Genomic DNA, 21,824 nt, shown 5'->3' on the forward strand with positions numbered 1-21,824 from the left:
AATGGAGATCTCTCTCCCACCAAGGCAACAAATCATGCAAATCCAATCAACCACAAGGATTAATTAAACAAGCAAGCAATGAGAATACAAGATTAAAACTTAATTAAACTCGGATTAAATAGAAACACAAAGTAAATCCACAAAAGATGAGAATCCTAGGGTTCACAAGCCCAAATACCCTCTAGGGTTTTAGCCCTCCATGGAGCAACATACAAAACACACCATCAATGAATGAAAGTACATTAAAACCATAGAAATAAACCCCCTTATATATGAACTGATGGCCTTGATGGAGAGCTTCGACATCTTGAATGACCCACTCCGAAGCTAGGTTCACCGGTGGCTTCCTTGATGCTATGACGGAGGAGGAATCGATCAAAGTTGGTGACGAAGCGCCTCCAAAGCCGCAAAGACCTCCTCTCTAAACCCCTAGCCGTCTCACCCCTCAAGAGCCGCACAAAAGATGAGAAAGAATAGGGCAAAAGCGGCTATTTATAGGCCTTAGATCGCGTCCGTCACGTGCCCTCACGCCGCGTGTGGATTTTTCCACGCGCCGCGTGGGCGCAGAATTTCCACGCGGGCGCGGAATTTCCACGCGGCGCGTGAGCAGCAGATTTCCGCTACGGTGACATTGCTACGGTGAAATTACTTTTTCACAAAAAGCGCGATCCGAACACTCTTCTCTTAAGGCCACATGTCCGGGCACACGTCCCATGTGGTAGGCTATAAAACTTTTTCTTCATCGACGTATCTTTGAGAGGTCTTGCAATCTTCACAAAGAGAAGGAATATGAAGATGTGGCTGCCTTTGTGCCCTTCCAAATGGTGAATTGACTTGAATCTTCTTGGAAGTTGGCACACATCTCTACGTTTATGAACTGCTCTCGTGTCTTGGTCCTTGAATTGAACAAGAACTCCCAACATTGTGTCTTTATAGCCTATCTTTGCTTCCTTTTTACTCTTCAAGGCATTCACAACCTATATGCATAAAAGAACACCAAATACACAATATGAGACATAAATCACAGTAAAAATGATGTTCAATGCATGTAAAACATATATAAAAATATGTCTACTCAAGCACTTATCACCAAGTACCCAATAGGGGTTTAGCTCTCCATGGAGCAAGATATTATCAATTATAAAATCGGAAGTAAAAATAAATACTCCATAGGAAACCTCCTCAATAGTCAAGTCGATGGTCTTGTGGAGTGGCTGCGCCTTCTTCAAAGGTCTCCTTGTCAAGCCTAGGGCATACCTAGTCGGATCGGTGCCGACAAAAGCTCCCCCAACAACTATCTTCCAAGAGAATTATGGTGTCGAAGGCATAGAACCCCTCAAAAAGCCTTGCCAATACCTCTCTAAACCCTAGACACAAGCCTCTCCAAAGTTGGAGAAAAGATGGAAAGAAGGATGCTGAAATCGGGCTGAATCGCTGCTTTAAAAGGGCTTGAATCGGGCATCCACATAGCCATGGGGAATTTCCACACGCCCATGTCGATTCTCTAGAAATCTCATTTTTAGCCAGCCATGAGTAGAACTTCTACAGTAAGTTGCTACATTATTTACTACAGTAACCTGCTACAGTACCAGCCAGAAATAATCCCAAATCCTTGTTTTTCATCGAGGTAACATAAACGGGCACACGTTTACACCGTAGATTGTGTCACTTCTTCAATAAACAGCCTCATTGGTGAAGATCTTGCTATCAATGCACAAATCAGGACTCTCGAATGTGACTGCCTCTATGCCCTCCACATCATTGTACTCGCCTGAATACCTAGAGGTTGGCAAACATTCTCATATCTTGAGCCTGACTTGTGTCTTCGCATTTGTTCCTTCCCAATATGTCATCAAATAGTGCTTTCATGATCTACATTGGCTTTTTTTCTCAATATTTAGCTTCGCAACCCTACATGCGCAACTAAACACAAATACACATATACTAGTGCTTATACCTGATGAAAGTAATGTTCATAAAAAGGAAAGAACACTTCGCATTCTTATCTCACAAGCACTTATCAAACTCTCCCACACTTAAGCTTTTGCTTGTCCTTAAGCAAAGAATTAAAACATTGAAGCATAGAAGAAAGAAAGATAGGAAGCGCTCGGCCTTAGGTTCACCAAAGCATGCAAGGAGAGCATTCAACAAGTAAGGGAAATTTCAACACTAAATACGAAAAATCAATGCTCTAGCTAAAAACTTGAATAAAAAAGGACAACAACCCGAAATTGTGTAAGTGTGTGCAAACTCACTCAATTCAACCCAAAGTATACTCCTCAAAGTTCTAACTAAATGGGGCACATTTATCTACAAAATATAACAAAACAACAAGATGGTAGTAGCTTCACACATCCTCTAAGGTAGCCCTTTCCAAAGCGGCCGCTAAGGTGTCTTTCACACTTTCAAGGTGGTAGCTCTTTCTACCGGGGTGGTAGCTTTCACTCATCCCATGAGATAGCTCTTTCTATCATTAGGGCATAACTAGTATTCGACTTATGAGAATAGCTTCATACTTCATAGGTGGTAGCTCTTTCCACCCAGAATGCACAAATAAATGATATATCTATTTTTTTTTAGCAAAATAAAACAAGAAACAAAACTAATTACTACATTAAACAATGAACTTAAGTTTCTGAAAGAGTTTCAAGAGTGAGTGGTTCAACAAGTATCAATTGGGCAAAAATTCCCTACAAATTCAAGAAAAAACTAAAGCATGAGAGCATTCAATGTAAAAACATCTCGTAAACTCAAGAATATAAATATTGTGACTAAGGTGAACCGCTATTGACTATATGAGCATGTATGTCAATCAAAACTTGTGTAAAAGACATGTGCAATGTGAACTCCCCCCCCCACACTTAAGATACATTTCCCTCAATGTACATATGCAAGCACAATAGGAAGTAGAGCAATCAAGCAAATATGTGGGAGTGGGCAATTGAAACAATACTCCCCTAACTCCTAGTGGTGCGTTTAGTGGAGCAAAATCCTTGGGTGTAAAGTTCCAACAGGTTGTGAAGCACACACGGCCCACATAGCTTGAGTATATAAAAGATAGAGCAATGAAATACAACTAAAACAAAAAATAAAAAATAAACTCAGAAGACGGATCCTTTCTGAGTGTACAAGTCCAAATTGAAATGCAAAAGTAAAAAAGAGAAAGATGAGTCAAGTGTCGGTGTCATCCAGTGTCGGCTCTGCTGCAGCTGCTGTCTGTGCTAGGTCGAGTGGTGCCGGTGGAGGTAGAGATGGTGATGCTGGCGGGGTCTAAGGGCTTCTCGGTCATCTGATGAGGGATGAAGACACGTCTTGCTCTAAGAACTTCAGTATGGTGTCAAGACGCGCCATCATCCCTTCGTACTATGTAACCTGTGTAGCCCGAACCTCGGCGATCTCGATCCGAAGCACACCCACAATACTCTCAAGCCTCTCAAAATGATCATGGACTCAAGAAGAAGTATGAATGGGTACCAGGCGCTAGGGTGTCTCCTGTGCTATAAGGGGTGCCCAGTCTCCATCGGTGTCAACTGAGGCTCAGGAACCTGCCGTGAGCCATTTGCTGCGTATCCCTCATCCTCAGCGGTCTATTTGATAGTCGTAGCCAGAATGTATGCTCCAGGCCCATATCTACGCACTAATCCCATTATCCTAATCGTATCAAGTCCAAGAGGGGAGGGGATAACTATCATTTCGGCACCTTGGATAGCATCCATAAGGGCCATCACCAAGATGAGACTACTGATGTAGGGGCCAGCGAATAATACTCCAACTCTTACATACTGGCCTTATTACCTCAAGAAGTCTGCCACTACGTGCCCTAGGTGAATCGACACCTGTGTTGTCGCCTCAGCTAATCACAGATCTGCTACTGACTGAGTGTAAGTATCTGTAAGTCGGTGAGGACAAACAAGAGGCCTTGGACACTCCCTGTTCACACTGTCCCTATCTACATAAGGCTCGGTATGCTTGCTGCGGGGTCAGGGTGCTGGGGTAATCCGTCGACAAGTGTCTGTACTCCTCTGTATATGTGTATATCTCGTCATACAAACCTATACAAACTGAAAACTCAGTGACACTTATGCTAAACTAGCGTCCAAATGCTCTAAACTATATGACATCATTGATATCGAATCTCCCATATGGCTGGTCAAACTCGAAAATGCTAATACCTCTAGTGTCAATGCGGGGAAATTTGGTTCTTGAATCATCAATAACCTCTTCCAGCTCCCCACGGCTAATAGTTTGTCTATCTCATATGCCAGCTGATCTCCTCGCAGAACCTCTCTCAACGTAGTCAAGTTCACGAAATGAGACTATCCAAACCTGAGTCTCGATAGCTACTCAAATTGAGTCTGGTGCTCAGGATTCGAGAACTCGATGTGCTCCAACTCAAGTGAAGTCTCCCTAGGACGCTTACTGTCATGCTTCTTCGAATGAGGTGCCACATTTGCAAAAATTAAAGAAAGAACGATCAAAGAATCTCACAAAATAATACTGCAGGAATCCACACGGTCGAGTGGAAATTCCTCATGGCCGTGTGGATTCACGATCGTGAAAAATACAAAGAGTAGCTGGTTCCCTGGTGATAAGTGCTTGAGTGAACATGTTTTGATGCATGTTTTACATACATTGAGCATCATATTTTATACGGTTTATGTCTCATTTCGTGTATTGGGTGTTCTTTTATGCATATAGGTTGTGAAGGCATTGGGAATTCAAAAGGGAGCGAAGATAGGCTATCATGGCATAATATTGGGAGTTCTTGTACAAATCAAGTTGGAAGACACAAGAGGAGTTCGTGTATGAGGAGATGTGTGCCAACTTCCATAGTTTTGCAAGCCAATTTATTAATGAAAGGGCATAAAGACAGCCATGTCTCCACATTCCTCCTCTTTGTAAAGATTTCATGACCTTTCAAGACGCATTGATGAAGGAAAAGCCGTATAGCCTACCATATGATCATGTGCCCGATCGTGTGGCCTTAAGAGGAGAATGTTTATCATCGCGTTTTGTGGAAATCACTGTAGCAAAAGTACTGTAGCAAGTTTACAGTAGCAGAATTACTGTGAAATTCCTGCAGCCCACGCGGGCGCGTGGAAAATCCACATGGGCGCGTGGGGGCACGTGACAGACGTGATGTGAGGCTATAAATACACCTTTTGGCCGATTCTAAAGGGACTTTTGGCGGAGCTTTGAGCATAGACATTGAGAGAGAGGCGGCTAGGGTTTGAGGAGAAGGTCTTCGCCGATTGAGAGGGAGTTCTTCACCAACTTTGATAGGTTCCTTCGACGTCATAGCATTTTGGGGAGCCATTGGCGACCTAGCTTCGGAGAGGAACCCTTCAAGACGTAGAACTACCAATCAAGGCCAATCCACACGAACTCGAGGGGGTTTTCTCTATGGGTTTTATTTCTTTTCATTGTATCCATTATTATTTTGTAACTAGGCCCATGGAGGGCTAAACCCTAGTGGGTATTTCGGCATGTGAACCCTAAGTTTTATATTTTGGATTGATTCTCTTAATGCTTCTAGTTAATCCGAGTTGTCTTGAGTTTTAATCTTGTGATTTAATTGCTTGCTAGTGTTGTTAATCCTTGTGGTTGATTTACATTGCATGATTTAATACTTTGATGTGAGAGGTCTCAATTAGAGTTAGATTTCCAAGATTAAAGAGGGTTGAGAGGGTGAGCCTTGAGATGGAGGAGTGTCCCCTTTCCCCTTCGATTGAGTGTTTCCTATCTCTGTATTCCATATTCTCTTTGCGACCATATTTGGTGTGAGGCGTGAGATTGCTCGATTTCTCCGCCGGGACCTTGTAGGGGGTTAGGATCCTTCGCCGGGAATTAGGGTTGGATCTACATTTAGGAATTGGTTTCACTCTTAGGTTTCCTTATAGCATATTGCGGTCATATAGGGTGTGAAGTGTTGAGATTGGTCGATTTCTCCACCGGGACCTTGTAGGGGACTAGTGTCTTTTGCTTGCAGACAAGGATTGGTTATCATTGGACTACCTCGACTCATTAGACTCGATTCTATTGCATTTAGTGAATCTTGAGCTTTAAGGAAGATCTTAGGGGGATCATTGCCCGAATACCTCATCCTTAGTGATTGAGACTCTTCTACTTTATTTCTTGCATACTTGTTTGCTTTGCTTGCAATTAGTTCACTTCATCATATTCATTGATTCCGACTAGATAATTGAGAAGTGGTTATTACTAATACTTCTGTTCCCTGTGGATTCGACTACCCGACTCACCGGGTAATTATTACTTACACACCCGTGCACTTGCGGTTTATACGCATATTCGGACGCGTGTCACCTGGGCATGGAGACACTGAGGTTGATGGTGATGGTACAGAGAGTTCAGTCAGGAGTATATGCTCCGATTATTCCTACCCCGGAGATAGTTGAGGTTGACGGAGATGATGCTGGGGCTTCTCATCCTGTTCCCGAGCCTCAGCCGATGCCGACGCCAATGGAGACCGACGCACCTCCTACGGTAGAGGACCCACCGCTCATTATGCATGTTTTCACCATCTCGAGCCCATGATCATTTTGAGAGGCTCGAGAGTGTTGTAGGGGTGGTATGGACCGAGATTGCTGAGGCACGAGCATAGATAGTAGAGGTTCATGTGACGCAGGCCACACAGTTCACAAAGTTCATGGCGCGTTTTGACGTTCTACAGTAGATCCTCTAGAGAGACGTTGCCTCACCATTTGTGCTGCGACCCCGCACCTCTTAGGCACCTCCTGCATCCTTTTCACCAGATGCACCAGTACCGTTCGACTATCCAGTAACGGAGACAGAGCGCGGCACCAACACTTGACTTTAATTTCATCTCTTTATTTGAATTTCCTTCTAGAGTTGTATACTCAGAAAGGACTTTCCTTCTGAATTTATTTTTGTTTTATTGTGTCAAGATGTATTCAGTTCTCTATCTTTTATTTACTCGAGCTATTTTTGTTTTATTGAGCTTTACTGAACCCCTTTGTGTATGCGTGCAGATGGTCTTGTCATCATGGGAACTGAGAAATTGTCATAGACACGGCCAAGGTCCTTCGGCATTTGGTCGTGTATGCTTCACAACCCGTTGGAACACCACTCCCAACGATTTAGCTCCATCAAATGCAACATTAGGAGTCAGGGAAGTATTGTTTTTATTGCTTCTCCTACATTTATTCTTGATTTATATACATCATGACTGAGCTTGCATCTGTACATTGGGGACAATGTAGAACTTAATTTTGGGGTGGAGTTTCATAGTGCACATATCTTTTATATTAGTCTTCATTGTTATACATGCTCACATAGCCAATAGAAGTTCACCTTAGTTGCAATGATTGTATTCTTGAGTATAGGAGAATTTTTAACATTGAATGTTCTCATGCTCTAGTTCTTGCTTGACTTTTTAGGAATTTTTGCCCGATTGACACTTGTGCACTACTCACTCTTTAAACACTTTTGGAAACTCAAGTTTGATGTTAAAGGGACTAGTTTTAGTTTTGTTTCTTATGTTATTTTGCTGAAAAAAATAGAAAAATGAAAAGAAAGAACAAAATAGTTTTGTTGTTTATTTGTGGTTGTTGGGTGAAAAGAGCTACCACCTATGATGTATGAAGCTACTCTCATAAGTCGGATACTATTTATGCCCTAATGAGAGAAAGACCTATCTCATGGGATGTGCGAAAGCTACCACCTCGAAACTGTGAAAGCCACCTTGGCGGCCGCTTTGGAAAGGGCTACATTAGAGGTTGTGTGAAGCTACAACCCTTTTTGAATTTTTGTTACCTTTTGTAGACAAATAAGTCCCTTATACGTAGAACTTTGAGGAGTATACTTTGAGTTGTCTTGAGTGAGTTCACACACTTACACGATTTCAGGTTTGTTGTCCTTTTTGATTCATGTTTTTAGCTAGAGCATTAATTTTTTGTATTTAGTATTGAAATTTCCCTTACTTGTAGAATACTCTCTTTGCATGCTTTGGTGAACCTAAGGCCAAGCACTTTCAATATTTCCTTCATCTATGCATACAATGTTTTAATTTTTGCTTGAGGACAAGCAAAAGCTTAAGTGTGGTGGAGTTTGATAAGTGCTTGTGTGATAAGAATGCGAAGTGTTCTTTCCTTATGATGAGCATTACTTTTATCAGGTTTTAAAACTAATATGTGTGTAATTATGTTACTTTCATGCATATAGTTTTGTGAAGCCGAATCTTAGGGAAAGAAGCCAATGTAGATCGTAAGTGCATGACAAGATCCCCTTGCATATATCCCGCAAGTGCATGGGTTTATCGAAGTAATAATCCCGAGTGAGCGGGTATCGAATCCACAGGGAGTAGGGAATAAAAATACTTAATTTGATTCTTAGCTATGTAAAAGATCAATGATAATGAGTGTGACAATGATTCAATTCTCAACAGTAAAAGCAACAAGTAAGAGAGCAAAAGTAAAGAAGGGGATAAGGCAATCGATAAAGATGGGGTACCCGGATAATGCTCTGCCTAGGATAATTGTTTCAAGTGCAAGAACCCTCTATTATACTTCCTAATCAATGCAATGGTGAGTCATGGAAATCCTTAATTACATAGTCCCAAATCTAAGGTCAACTATGCCTAACTCTATACATGTCCCGGAGGAGAAATCGAACAATCTCAACACCTCGCACTCGCATAGAGTTGCAATGAGCTCTAGGGATTCCAAGTGATAAATCTCTTCCTTATTATAGACCTAAACCTTTGGTCCAGGTGGAAGGTCCCTAACCACAATTAAGCCCTAGATACTAAGATCACCTCAACGCTTCACTCCGTTGCACGCGCAACTAAGCCCCAGCGGAAGTTCATCCCTTAGACCATTCACTCTATTATGACCGCAAAGAACTCGAGGAATAGAGGTAGAATCTATCACGCCAGAGGGGAAAGGGGACGCTCCTGTACCTCTCGACTCACCCTCTCAACCCTCTCCAACCTAGCTTCGTGTAACGCTCGTGGTGTGTCACTCACTCACAAGGTTACCAACAAGAACTCTCAACCCTAGTGTCACTCTAGGGGAAATGTTCATACAATCAAGGATTCAAAGTTGGAACTCACAATAAACATCAATTTATTGAAAGCATAATAAAGAGGATCAAAGAAACAAATACATCCTAGGGTTCACAAAACCCGGGTACTCACTAGGGGTTTAGCTCTCCATGGAGCTAAGTACAATCAAAGAAATAGAATGTAAAAGCAATGAATCCATAAAGAAACTCCCTTAATAGTCATGTCGATGGTCTTGTGGAAAGTCCTCTACTCATCGTCCAAGGATTTCCTCGTCCGGTATAGGATACGCCTCGATGGAAGCTCCAATACCAACCTTCTTTCTAAGGAATGACGATGTCGGAGCCGTAGAACCTCTCCAAAACCTTGGCCAATACCCCTCAAAACCCTAGCCAAAATACTCTCTCAAGTTGGGGAAAAGATGGCGAAAAGAATACTAAAATCGTGGCTGATTCTGTTTTAAATAGGGCTGGAATTGGGCGACTACACGGGCGTGGATGCTTCACGCGCCCGTGGGGAATTTCCACACGGGCATGGATAATTTCCACACGCCTGTGTAGATCCTCAGAACTCCTGGTTTTTCGGCCGGCTGTGAACATTACTGCTACAGTACTTTCTACCATGCTGCTATAGTGCTCTGCTACAGTATTCGGCCTGAATAGCTTCCCGAATCCATACTTTCATCTGAGTAACGCAAACGGGCACATGTTCACGTCGTGGATCACTTGTATCTTCAATGATAGGCACGTTGGTGAAGCTCTTGTTCTATGTGCATAAGTCGGAATGCTCAAGTGTGACTGCCTTTTGTGCCCCTCCAAATGGATGTCTCAACTTGAATACGAGGAGGTTGGCACACACTCTAGCATCTCACATCGACCTATGTCTTCGCGTTTGAGCCTTAGCAATATTTCCACCAAAATCGGTGCATTGTAATCCACATTGGCTTCTTTCCTTAATACTTGGTCTCACAACCCTACCTGCACGAAAGTAACATAAAAACACACATATTAGTGTAAAAACCTGAGAAAAGTAATGCTCAACATAAGGAATGAACATTTCGCATTCATATCGCACAAGCACTTATCAGTGTACCATTTGGAGGAAATCTTGAGAAGGTTCAAACGCGAAGACATAAGTCGAGTTCAAGATGCTAGAATGTGTGCCGACCTCCTAGTATTCAATCTAGCACAATGATTTGGAGGGGCACAAAGGCATTCACATTCTAAGTATTCTGGCTTGTGCATGTATAACAAGATCTTCACCAACGTGGCCGTTCATTGAAGAAGCAAAGCAATCTACGATGTACACGTGTGCTCGTTTAAGTTACCTCGATGAAAGCATGGTTTCGGTAATGTTTCGAATCGGTACTGTAGCATTCTATCGTAGCAAAACACTGCAGCATTCCACTGTAGTAGATACTATTCACAGCTAGCCGAAACTGAGCAAAATGGAGAATCCACATACGTGTGTGGAAATTCCACACGCCCGTATGAAAAATCCACAGGAGCACCCACATGGGCGTGTGGATTCCCGATTCCAACCCTATTTAAGGCTGATTTCAGCCCCGATTTCAATATTTTTTTCTCCATCTTTTCCCCAACTTGAGAGAGGGTTGCGGCTAGGGTTTTGAGAGGTATTAGCTAGGGAGTGGGAGAGGTTCTATGGCTCTGACATCACACTCCATTTGGGAGAAGGTTAGTGGGAGAGCTTTCGTTGGCATCGATCCGGCGAGGTGTATCCTAGGCCAGACAAAGGGACCTTTGGACGAGTAGAGAACTCTCCACAAGACCATTGTCATGACTATCGAGGGGCTTTTCTATAGATTTATTGCTTTTACATTCGATTTCATTGATTATAATTAGCTCTATTTAGAGCTAAACCCCTAGTGGGTACTTGGATTGTGAACCTTAGGATGTATTCATTTCATTGAACCTTGTTATTATGCTTTCATTAATTGATGTTTTTATTGAGTTCCAATCTTGAATGCATTGACTGTATGACTGATCCTTTAGAGTGACACTAGGGTTGAGAGTTCTTGTTGGTAATCCTTGTGAGTGAGTGATACACCATGAGAGTTAGACAAAGCTAGATTGGAGAGAGTTGAGAGGGTGAGTCGAGAGGTAGCGGAGCGTCCCCTTCCTCCCCGGTGAGATTTATTCTACCTCCAATTCCTCGAGTTCTATGTGGTCTTAGTAGAATGAATGGGCTGAGGGATGACCTTCCGCTGGGGCTTAGTTGCCGGTGCAATGGAGTGAAGCGTTGAAGTGATTTTAGCATTTAGGGCTTAATTGTCGCTAGGGACTTTCCACCTGGACCAAAGTGTTAGGTCTACATATAGGAAGAGGATTTATTACTTGGAATCCCTAGAACTCATTGCAATTCTATACAAGTACGAGGTTTAGAGATTGTTCAATTTCTCCTCTGGGACATGTATAGGGTTAGGCATGGTTGACCTTAGATTTGGGACCATGTATTAAAAGATCTCCATAACTCATTAATTAGTTAGGAAGCATAATAGAGGGTTTTTGCACTTGAAACGATTGTCGTAGGTAGATCAATATCCGATTACCCTATTTATATCGATTGACTTACCTATCCTTTACTTTTGCTCTCTCTCTTGTCTCTTTTACTTTACTTTGAATTACATCTTGTCACAAAAATTACTATTCATATTTCGCATAGTTAAGAAACAATTTAAGTATTTTTACTCCCTACTCCCTATAGATACGATACTCACTCACCTGGGATTTTATTACTTCGACAAACCCGTGCACTTGCGGGACATACGCAAGAGGCGTTGTCAATCACAGAGGCACTCTCCTCCAATTTCCTTTTGTTGGCCAACAAATCTTTCAAGAACTTGGCATACCTAGTGATTTGGGGCAATGCCTCAACAATGGGAATATTTATATGCAATTACCTAAATAGACCCAAGAACTTCTTGTATTGCTCATCGTTTTGGTCATTCTTCAACCTGGAGGGATAAGAGATTCTTGGCTTGTAAAGTAAGGTGCCACCTCTTTCTCCTTGTTCACTTTTTCCTCAACCTCTATGACCTCGGGTGCTTCAACATTGGTCTTCTCACTTGGAAACCTACCCTCGACCTCACGACCACTTCTGAAAGTGATCGCCTTCACATGTTCTCTTGGATTAGTCTCGGTATTACTCGGCAAGCTTCCTTGTGGTCTCATTGATAGAAACTATGCGATTTGCCCCACTTGATTTTCTAAATTATGCAATGAAGCAGTGTCATTGCGAAGTGTAGACTCGACCGATTGAAACCATGTTTCTGATGATTGTACAAATCTAGTCAGGACTTTCTCCATATCGGTCATCCTCGTCTCCAAGCCTGAAACTTTATTCTCCATGTTAGGGGCTTGTTGTTATTGGAAACACAGTGGTGAGGTAGCCTTATGTTGCCCTTGGTTGTTCCATGAGAAATTAGGGTGGTTCCTCAAACCAGAATTGTTGGTATTGCAATAAGGATTGCCTTGGTTTCTTATTGCATTACCCATATAGTCAACTTGCTCGACGGAGAGTGTACCACCAATGGCTATCTTGCAATTGAATGGGTATGTCCCCTTCCACATCCATCATAACTTACTATGGACGCCAATCTCGGAGAAATTAGGGTGTCTAACTTCTTACTCAATGCCTCCTGATAAGTGCTTGTGCGATATGAATGCAAAGCGTTCATTCCTTATGTTGAGCATTACTTTTCTCAGGTTTTTACATTAATATGTGTGTTTTTATGTTACTTTTATGCAGGTAGGGTTGTGAGGCGAGTATGAAGAAAATAGGCCAATGTGGATCATAATGCACCTATTTTGGAGGAGATCTTACTAAGGTTCAAACGCGAAGACATAGGTCAGGTGTGAGATGCTAGATTATGTGCCAACCTCCTCGTATTCGAGTGAGCAGATTCATTTGGAGGGGCACAAAGGTAGTCACACTCGAACATTCTGATTTATGCATATAAGAACAAGAGATCCACCAACGTGCACATCATTGAAGACGCAAGTGATTCACGACGTAAACGTGCGCCTGTTTGTGTTACCCCAATGAAAGTATGGAATTCGGGAGTATTTCCGGCATAATACTATAGCAAGTTACGGTAGCAAAACATTGTAGCAAGTACTGTAGCATCCCGGCCGAGAAATTAGAGAAACAGAGAATCCACACGGGCGTGTGGAAATTATCCACGCCCGTGTGGAAATTCCACAGGAGCATGTGATATCATACACGCCTGTGCAGTCGCTCGATTCGAGCCCTATTTAAAGCAGATTTCAGCCCCGATTTTGGTATTCTTTTCTCCATCTTTTCCCCAACTTGTGAGAGGACTTCGGCTAGGGTTTCGAGGGGTATTGGCCAAGGTTTTGGAGAAGTTCTACGGCTCCGACATCGTGATTCCATTAGGAAGAAGGTTGGTAGGGGAGCTTTTATCGAGGCGTATCCTATACAGGATGAAGGAATCTTTGGATGACGAGTAGAGGACTCTCCACAAGACCATCGACATGACCATCGAGGGGGTTTCTTTATGGATTCATTGCTTTTACATTCTATTTCTTTGATTGTATTAAGCTACATGGAGAGCTAAACCCCTAGTGGGTACTTGGATGATTGTGAACCTTAGGATGTATTCGTTTCATTGAACTTCTTTATTATGCTTTCAATAAATTGATGTTTATTGTGAGTTCCAACCTTGAATGATTGATTGTATGAACTTTTCCATTAGAGTGACACTAGGGTTGACAGTTCTTGTTGGTAACCTTGTGAGTGAGTGACACACCACGAGCGTTAGACAAAGCTAGGTTGGAGAGGGTTGAGAGGGTGAGTCGAGAGGTACAGGAGCATCCCCTTTCCCCTCCGGCATGATAGATTCTACCTCCGTTCATTGAGTTCTTTGCGGCCATAATAGAGTGAGTGGTCTAAGGGATGAACCTCCGCTGGGGCCTAGTTGCGCGTGCAATGGAGTGAAGCGTTGAGAGGATCTTAGTATCTACGGCTTAATTGTGGCTAGGGACCTTCCGCCTGGACCAAAGGGTTAGGTCTATATTAAGGAAGAAATTTATCACTTGGAATCCCTAGAGTTCATTGCAACTCTATGCGAGTGTGAGGTGTTGAGATTGTTCGATTTCCTTAGATATGGGACATGTATAGAGTTAGGCATAGTTGACCTTAGATATGGGACTATGTATGTAAGGATTTCCACGACTCACCATTGCATTGATTAGGAAGCATAATAGAGAGTTCTTGCACTTGAAGCGATTATCCTAGGTGAAGCATTATCCGAGTACCCCATCTTTATCGATTGCCTTACCCTCTTCTTACTTTTGCTCTTTCACTTGTTGATTTTATTGTTGAGAATTGAATCAATTTCACATCTATCACAATTGATCTTCCACATAGGTAAGAATCAAATTAAGTATTATCACTCGCTACTCTCTGTGGATTCGACCCCGCTCACCCGGGATTATTACTTCGACAAGCCCGTGCACTTGCGGGATATAAGCAAGGGGATATTGTCAAGTTTTTGGCGCCGTTGCCGGTGAGTTAGGTGTTTAGAGATACTTTACACTTTGTTTTCTTAGCTATTTACCTTTCATTCTATTTCACATCTCTTCTCTATCACCGTTCTGATTTATTAAAAAAATATATATATATATTATTTCACACTTTCTTATTTTTCCATCATTCTCATTTGTTTTTCTTTTGTCATGTCTTATTTTTTCTTGCAAGGATTTTAAATGATGATTGCCCAGTTGTTGCTCTATATTTGCAGGTCGAAGCTCTCAGTAAAAAGGTTGATAGAATTGCTACTTCATGACAACAAAGCATTCCATGTTACAATGTTTATGATCCAATTGAAGTGGGCTACCCAAACTTATTGTGGAATAATGGTGAACAACATTGGGAGACACCTCAAGAGGAATGTCAAAGGAGTGAGATACTCGGCGAGGATGCATTTCAGTTACAAAGAGTATTAGCTAACTTTATTGAAGCATCCGATGTCTGCGTCCAAAATATAGAGACCACACGAAGATGTCATGAAGCGTCCTATAAAAACCTTGAGCATCAACTAGGAGGGATACTTGACACACTCTCCAGGGAACAACAAGTATTTGAGCAAGCAAGTCAAGTTCCTTATAGAGAAGATATGGTAGTGAATGACAATGAAGAAGTGGGGCGGAACGAGTATGATGTTGTCGAGATTGAGAGGATACAAGAAGAACCGTTCATTCAATGTGATAATTGTTTGAGTGGACAATATGTTTGTGAGCAAGAAATGGTGCAAGGAGAGTTAGTTAAGACATATTGCTTTCAAGTTGAAATGGAAGAAGAGGCAAATCCTAAGTTAATGGAGCAAGCATCTCTCTTTGGGATTAATCAACTCATAAATTGCAAGAAAGAGGTTTTGGGTTTGGAAGAAGATGTGGGTAGGAAATTGAAGCCATCCAATGACCCACCTGTGCTAAGCTTGGATAATTCCCAACCCAAATTGTTTCCTTGGAGGCCAATGGTAAGATGGTTGGACTCTCCAACAAATATTCCACCACGGCAAGCAAATTTTTGGTTTAATGGAAGTACCTATGCAATGTCTAGTCGGGAGGAACATACTCTTTTCAAGCCTCCATAAGGTAAGGAAGAGGTACGTCAAGCTAAGTGACGTAAAACAAGCGCTTCTTGGGAGCCAACGCAAGCAATTCTGTTTTCCTAGTTTTTAGTTTAGTGTTGCATGAATAAGAGCTTGAGTGTTGGTGTTTTGATTTTTATATGCCATTGCTATGCTTTTCTTGTGGACCGTTGGTGTTATCTTGTGCTTTCATGTGTTTTGGTGAAGTTTTGGTCGTTTGAGCTATTTTACATGTTTTTCACTGGTAAAACTTACATATTAGGGCAGGCTCTGAGTGTGTAAATATGTTAAAAAAATTTCTGCAGAGCCTGTAGAATTTCCTAAGGTATCCAGAAAAAACACACGGGCGTGTGGCATTTTCACACGCCCGTGGATTTGCACTGCGAGCTCATCCAGAGAAGGCACAGGGACGTGCGGCTGCCCCTATGAACGACCATGCGACTGTCACACGCCCGTGGGTCATTTCCACACGGGCGTGTGAATTCCTGCAGAGTTAGGCAGTTTATCCAGAGAGCACACAGGGGCATGGACTCGCCCCTGTGGGCGACCTTGTGAACCACACACGGGCGTGGGTAATTTTCGCACGCCCGTGCGAATCTCTGCAGAGGATCTCTTCATCCCGAGAAGACACAGGGGCGTGCGTTTGCCCCTGTGAGTTGGGCCTGTGAATGTCCACGCCCGTGTGGAACTTTTGCACGGGCGTGGGTCTTAGAGAATTTTCTCGATTGCATGGAGAGTCCACAGGGGCGTGCGTCTACCCCTGTGGGTCGGGCACACGGGCGTGGGTAATTTCCACACGCCCGTGTGGATTTTCAGATATGCTAGAACCGCAGGTTTTCTTTAAAATCTTTTCGGTTTTCTCTATCTTTTCACCCTCAAATGTTTTGAGAACACATCCTTGCTCTATCCTGACCTCTCACCATCGTTTTAGAGGGTTGTTCATTGAGTTTTCCGGCCATTTTATAGTCTTTCATTCTCATTTTGTCAGTAAGCTTCTCTTTCTCTTTTCTTTGCCAATCTTCATTTATTTTGCAGCACCAGCGTCATCTTCACCAGCAAGGGAAACAAATGTACTAGCTATTGACACCGACACTTGAGGCGTCTTTACCTTCTTTGTTCTTATTTTTTGCATTTTACTTTCTGCATTTTATTTTGGATTTGTATACTCAGAATGGATTTTCCTTCTGAGTTTATTTTCATTTGTTGTCTCGAGTTGTATTCATTGCTCTATCTTTTGTATACTCGAGTTATTTTTGTTTTTTTTGAGCTTCACTGAATCCCCTCGTGTGTTCGTGCAGATGGTCTTGTCTTCTTGGAAATTGAGACTTAGTCATGGGTACGGCCAAGGTGCTTTGGCACTTGGCCGTGCGAGCTTCACAACCCATTGGAACACTACTCCCAATGAATTAGCTTCATCAAACGCAACACTAGGAGTCAGGGGAGTATTGTTTTGATTGCTTCTCCCACATCTATTTTTGAATGATATATTTTGAGTGAGCTTGCATGTGTACATTGAGGACAATGTACAACTTAAGTGTGGGGGGAAGTTTCATAATGCGCACATCTTTTCTATTTTTCATGATTGATATATTCTCACATAGCCAATGGAGGTTCACGTAGTTGCAATGATTGTATTCTTAAGTCTGGGAGAATTGCTAACATTGAATGTTTTCATACTCTAGTTCTTGCTTGAATTTTTAGGAATTTTTGCCCGATTTACACTTAGTGCACTACTCACTTTTTGAACTCTATTGAAACTCATGTTCGATGTTAAAGGGACTAGTTAGGTTTATTTTCTTGTGCTAAACTCAAAAATTGAAAATGAAAAAGAAGGAACAAAAATAGTTTTTATTGTTTATTTGTGTTTGTTGGGTGGAAAGAGCTACCACCTATGAAGTATGAAGCTACTCTCACAAGTCGGATGCTAGTTATGCCCTAATGATAGAAATAGCTATCTTATAGGATGAGTGAAAGCTACCACTCGGGTAGAAAGAGCTACCACCTCGAAAGTGTGAAAGCCACCTTAGCGGCCGCTTTGGAAAGGGCTACCTTAGAGGATGTGTGAAGCTACTACCATCTTTTAAATTTTTGTCACTTTTGTAGATAAATAAGTCCCTTGTACTTAGAACTTTGAGGAGTATACCTTTGGTTGTTTTGAGTGAGTTCACACACATACACGAAATTCGGGTTTGTTGTCCTTTTTGATTCAAGTTTTTAGCTAGAGCATTGATTTTTCCTATTTAGTGTTGAAATTTTCCTTACTTGTAGAATACTTTCTTTGTATACCTTGGTGAACCTAAGGCCAAGCACTTTCAATATTTTCTTCATCAATGCACATAATGTTTTAATGTTTGATTGAGGACAAGCAAAAGCTTAAGTATGGGGGAGTTTGATAAGTGCTTGTGCGATATGAATGCGAAGCATTCATTCCTTATGTTGAGCATTACTTTTCTCAGGTTTTTACATTAATATATGTGTTTTTATGTTACTTTTATGCAGGTAGGGTTGTGAGGCCGAGTATGAAGGAAATAGGCCAATGTGGATTATAATGCACCTATTTTGGAGGAGATCTTGCTAAGGTTCAAACGCGAAGACATAGGTCAGCTGTGAGATGCTAGATTGTGTGCCAACCTCCTCGTATTCGAGAGAGCACATTCATTTGGAGGGGCACAAAGGCAGTCACACTCGAACATTCTGATTTATGCATATAACAAACAAGAGATCCACCAACGTGCACATCATTGAAGAGGCAAGTGATTCACGGCGTAAACGTGTGCCCGTTTGTGTTACCCCAATGAAAGTATGGAATTCGGGAGTATTTTCGGCATATTACTGTAGCAGGTTACGGTAGCAAAACATTGTAGCAAGTACTGTAGCAGCCCGCCCGAGAAATCAGAGAAACAGAGAATCCACACGGGCGTGTGGAAATTATCCACGCCCGTGTGGAAATTCCATAGGGGCATGTGACATCATACACGCCCGTGCAGTCGCCCGATTCCAGCCGTATTTAAAGCCGATTTTAGCCCCGATTTTGGTATTCTTTTCTCCATCTTTTCCCCAACTAGTGAGAGGACTTCGGCTAGGGTTTCGAGGGGTATTGGCCAAGGTTTTGGAGAAGTTCTACTGCTCTAACATCGTGATTCCATTAGGAAGAAGGTTGGTAGGGGAGCTTCGATCGAGGCGTATCCTATACCGAATGAAGGAATCTTTGGACGACGAGTAGAGGACTCTTCACAAGACCATCGACACGACCATCGAGGTGGTTTCTTTATGGATTCATTGCTTTTACATTCGATTTCTTTGATTGTATTAAACTCCATGGAGAGCTAAACACCTAGTGGGTACTTGGATGATTGTGAACCCTAGGATGTATTCGTTTCATTGAACTTCTTTATTATGCTTTCAATAAATTGATGTTTATTGTGAGTTCCAACCTTGAATGCTTGATTGTATGAACTTTTCCCCTAGAGTGACACTAGGGTTGAGAGTTCTTGTTGGTAACCTTGTGAGTGAGTGACACACCACGAGCGTTATACAAAGCTAGGTTGGAGAGGGTTGAGAGGGTGAGTCGAGAGGTACAGGAGCGTCCTCTTTCCCCTCCGGCGTGATAGATTCTATCTCCATTCCTTGAGTTCTTTGCAGCCATAATAGAGTGAGTGGTCTAAGGGATGAACCTCCTCTGGGGCCTAGTTACGCGTGCAATGGAGTGAACCGTTGAAAGGATCTTAGTATCTACGGCTTAATTATGGCTAGGGACCTTCCGCCTGGACCAAAAGGTTATGTCTATATTAAGGAAGAGATTTATCACTTGGAATCCCTAGAGTTCATTGCAACTCTATGCGAGTGCGAGGTGTTGAGATTGTTCAATTTCTCCTCTGGGACATGTATAGAGTTAGGCATAGTTGACCTTAGATATGGGACTATGTATGTAAGGATTTCCACGACTCACCATTGCATTGATTAGGAAGCATAATAGAGAGTTCTTGCACTTGAAGCGATTATCCTAGGTGAAGCATTATCCGAGTACCCCATCTTTATCAATTGCCTTAGCCTCTTCTTATTTTTGCTCTTTCACTTGTTGATTTTATTGTTGAGAATTGAATCAATTTCACACCTATCACAATTGATCTTCCACATAGTTAAGAATCAAATTAAGTATTTTCACTCCCTACTCCCTGTGGATTCGACCCCGCTCACCCGGGATTATTACTTCGACAAGCCCGTGCACTTGCGGGATATAAGCAAGGGGATCTTGTCACCTCCACTTGGGCCGCCAACGATGTAACTGCATCGATCTCATGGATGCCGGCCACTTTCTTCTTCTCCCTAGCATTCCATTGTTAGTTGTTCAACCCCATTTCTTCAATTAATTGTGGGGCTTCTATGGGGGTCTTGCTACCTAATATACCTCCTGCAACTGCATCAAGTAACTTTCTTGTACTTGGGTTCAAACCATTGTAAAAAGTTTGAATGATCATCCACACTGGAAACCCATGTTGAGGACATTTTCGCCGGAGTTCCTTGAACCTTTCCCATGTCTCGAATAGAGACTCCAATTATCTTTGCACAAAGGACGAGATCTCATTCCTAAGCTTTGTAGATTTTCCGGGAGGGAAATAATAGGCAAGAAAAGCTTCTACCATCTTCTCCCATGTAGTGATCGATGCTCTATGTAATAAGTGTAGCCACTGCTTCGCTCTCCCCTTTAAGGAAAATAGGAAGACTTTCAACTGAATGGCATCATCCGTAACACCATTGATCTTGAGCATATCACACACTTCTAGGAAATTCTCTATGTGATTGTTTGGATCCTCATCGGCCAAACCATTGAACTTTGCGAACTGCTGTAACATGTGGATGAATGACGGTTTTAGATCAAAATTCTGAGGTATGGTTAGGGGCCGCAGAATGCTAGATTCTGTACCCAATACTGACAGTTTGGCGTAATCAGAGAGTGCTCTTTGTTGTTCATTTTGTTCTGCCATGTTGTCAGATCCTTCAACTTTCCCTTCAGCTAGATTCAAAAATTCTTGCACATGTTCTTTTCTCCTTCTTCTTAGTGTATGTTCAAGTTCATGATCACCTTTAATTAATATCGAAGGGTTCCCTCGGGTGGAACTTGGAGCTGAACCAAAATAAAGAAAACAAAATTAGAATAATGATTGAATAAGAAGATATGAAATAGAATGAATGAATAGATAAGATAACTAAGTGCAAAGTATCTCTAAACGCCTACTCCCCGGCAATGGCGCCAAAAACTGGACAACGCCCCTTCTGTGTGACCCGCAAGTGCACGGGTTTGTCGAGCAATAAATTCCCAGGTGAGTTGGGTATCATATCCATAGGGAGTAGGGAATAAAAATACTTAAGTTTCTACTTAACCAAGTGAAGATAAAAATGATTGTATTGATAAAGTGTGATGTAAACAAGAATAAAAGAACAAGAAAGGGAAGCACAAATAAGTGAGAGGAAAGGCAATCGATATAAAGTGGGGTACTCGGATACTGTTTTGCCTTGGATAATCGTTTCAAGTGCAAAACCAACTATTATGCTTCCTAACTGATACATTAATGAGTCATGGAGATCCTACAATACACAGTCCCAAATCTAAGGTAAACAGTGACTAACTCTATACTATACCCTGGTGGAGAAATCGAATAGTCTCAACACCTCACACTATATAAAGTTGCATGGAGTTCTAAGGATTCTAATTGATAAACCCTATTATTATGTATAAACCTAACCCTTTGGTCCAAGTGAAAGGCCCCTAGTTACAATTAAACCCCTTGATACTAGAGTTAACTTCAATGCTTCACTCTGTCACTCGCGTAACTAAGCCCCAGTGGAGGTCATCCTTGAGCACTTCACTCTATTGTGACCACAAAGAACTCATCGAAATGGAGGTAGGATAAATCACACCGGATGGGAAAGGGAACGCTCCACTAACTCTTGGCTCACCCTCTCAACCCTCTCCAATCTAGCTTTGTCTAATCTTCATGGTGTATCAGTCACTCACAAGAATTACCAAGGTGAACTCTCAACGCTAGTGTCACTCTAAGGGATTATTCAAACAATCAAGCATTCAAGATTGGAACTCAGTTAAAACATCAATTAAGGAAAGCATAATAAAAGGTTCAATGAAACAAATAC

At 42.1% G+C, this 21,824-nt stretch overlaps 1 non-coding gene across 1 annotated transcript; it reads left to right on the plus strand.

The window, feature by feature from the left end:
* The first annotated feature begins 20,162 nt into the window (after positions 1 to 20,162).
* LOC120278260 lies at positions 20,163 to 20,269 on the plus strand. Its single transcript, XR_005541601.1, has one exon. It is a non-coding gene; the product is annotated as a small nucleolar RNA R71 (small nucleolar RNA).
* Positions 20,270 to 21,824: the final 1,555 nt, after the last annotated feature.

This window comes from Dioscorea cayenensis, chromosome 15, assembly GCF_009730915.1.
Source record: "Dioscorea cayenensis subsp. rotundata cultivar TDr96_F1 chromosome 15, TDr96_F1_v2_PseudoChromosome.rev07_lg8_w22 25.fasta, whole genome shotgun sequence".
NCBI lineage: Eukaryota > Viridiplantae > Streptophyta > Magnoliopsida > Dioscoreales > Dioscoreaceae > Dioscorea > Dioscorea cayenensis.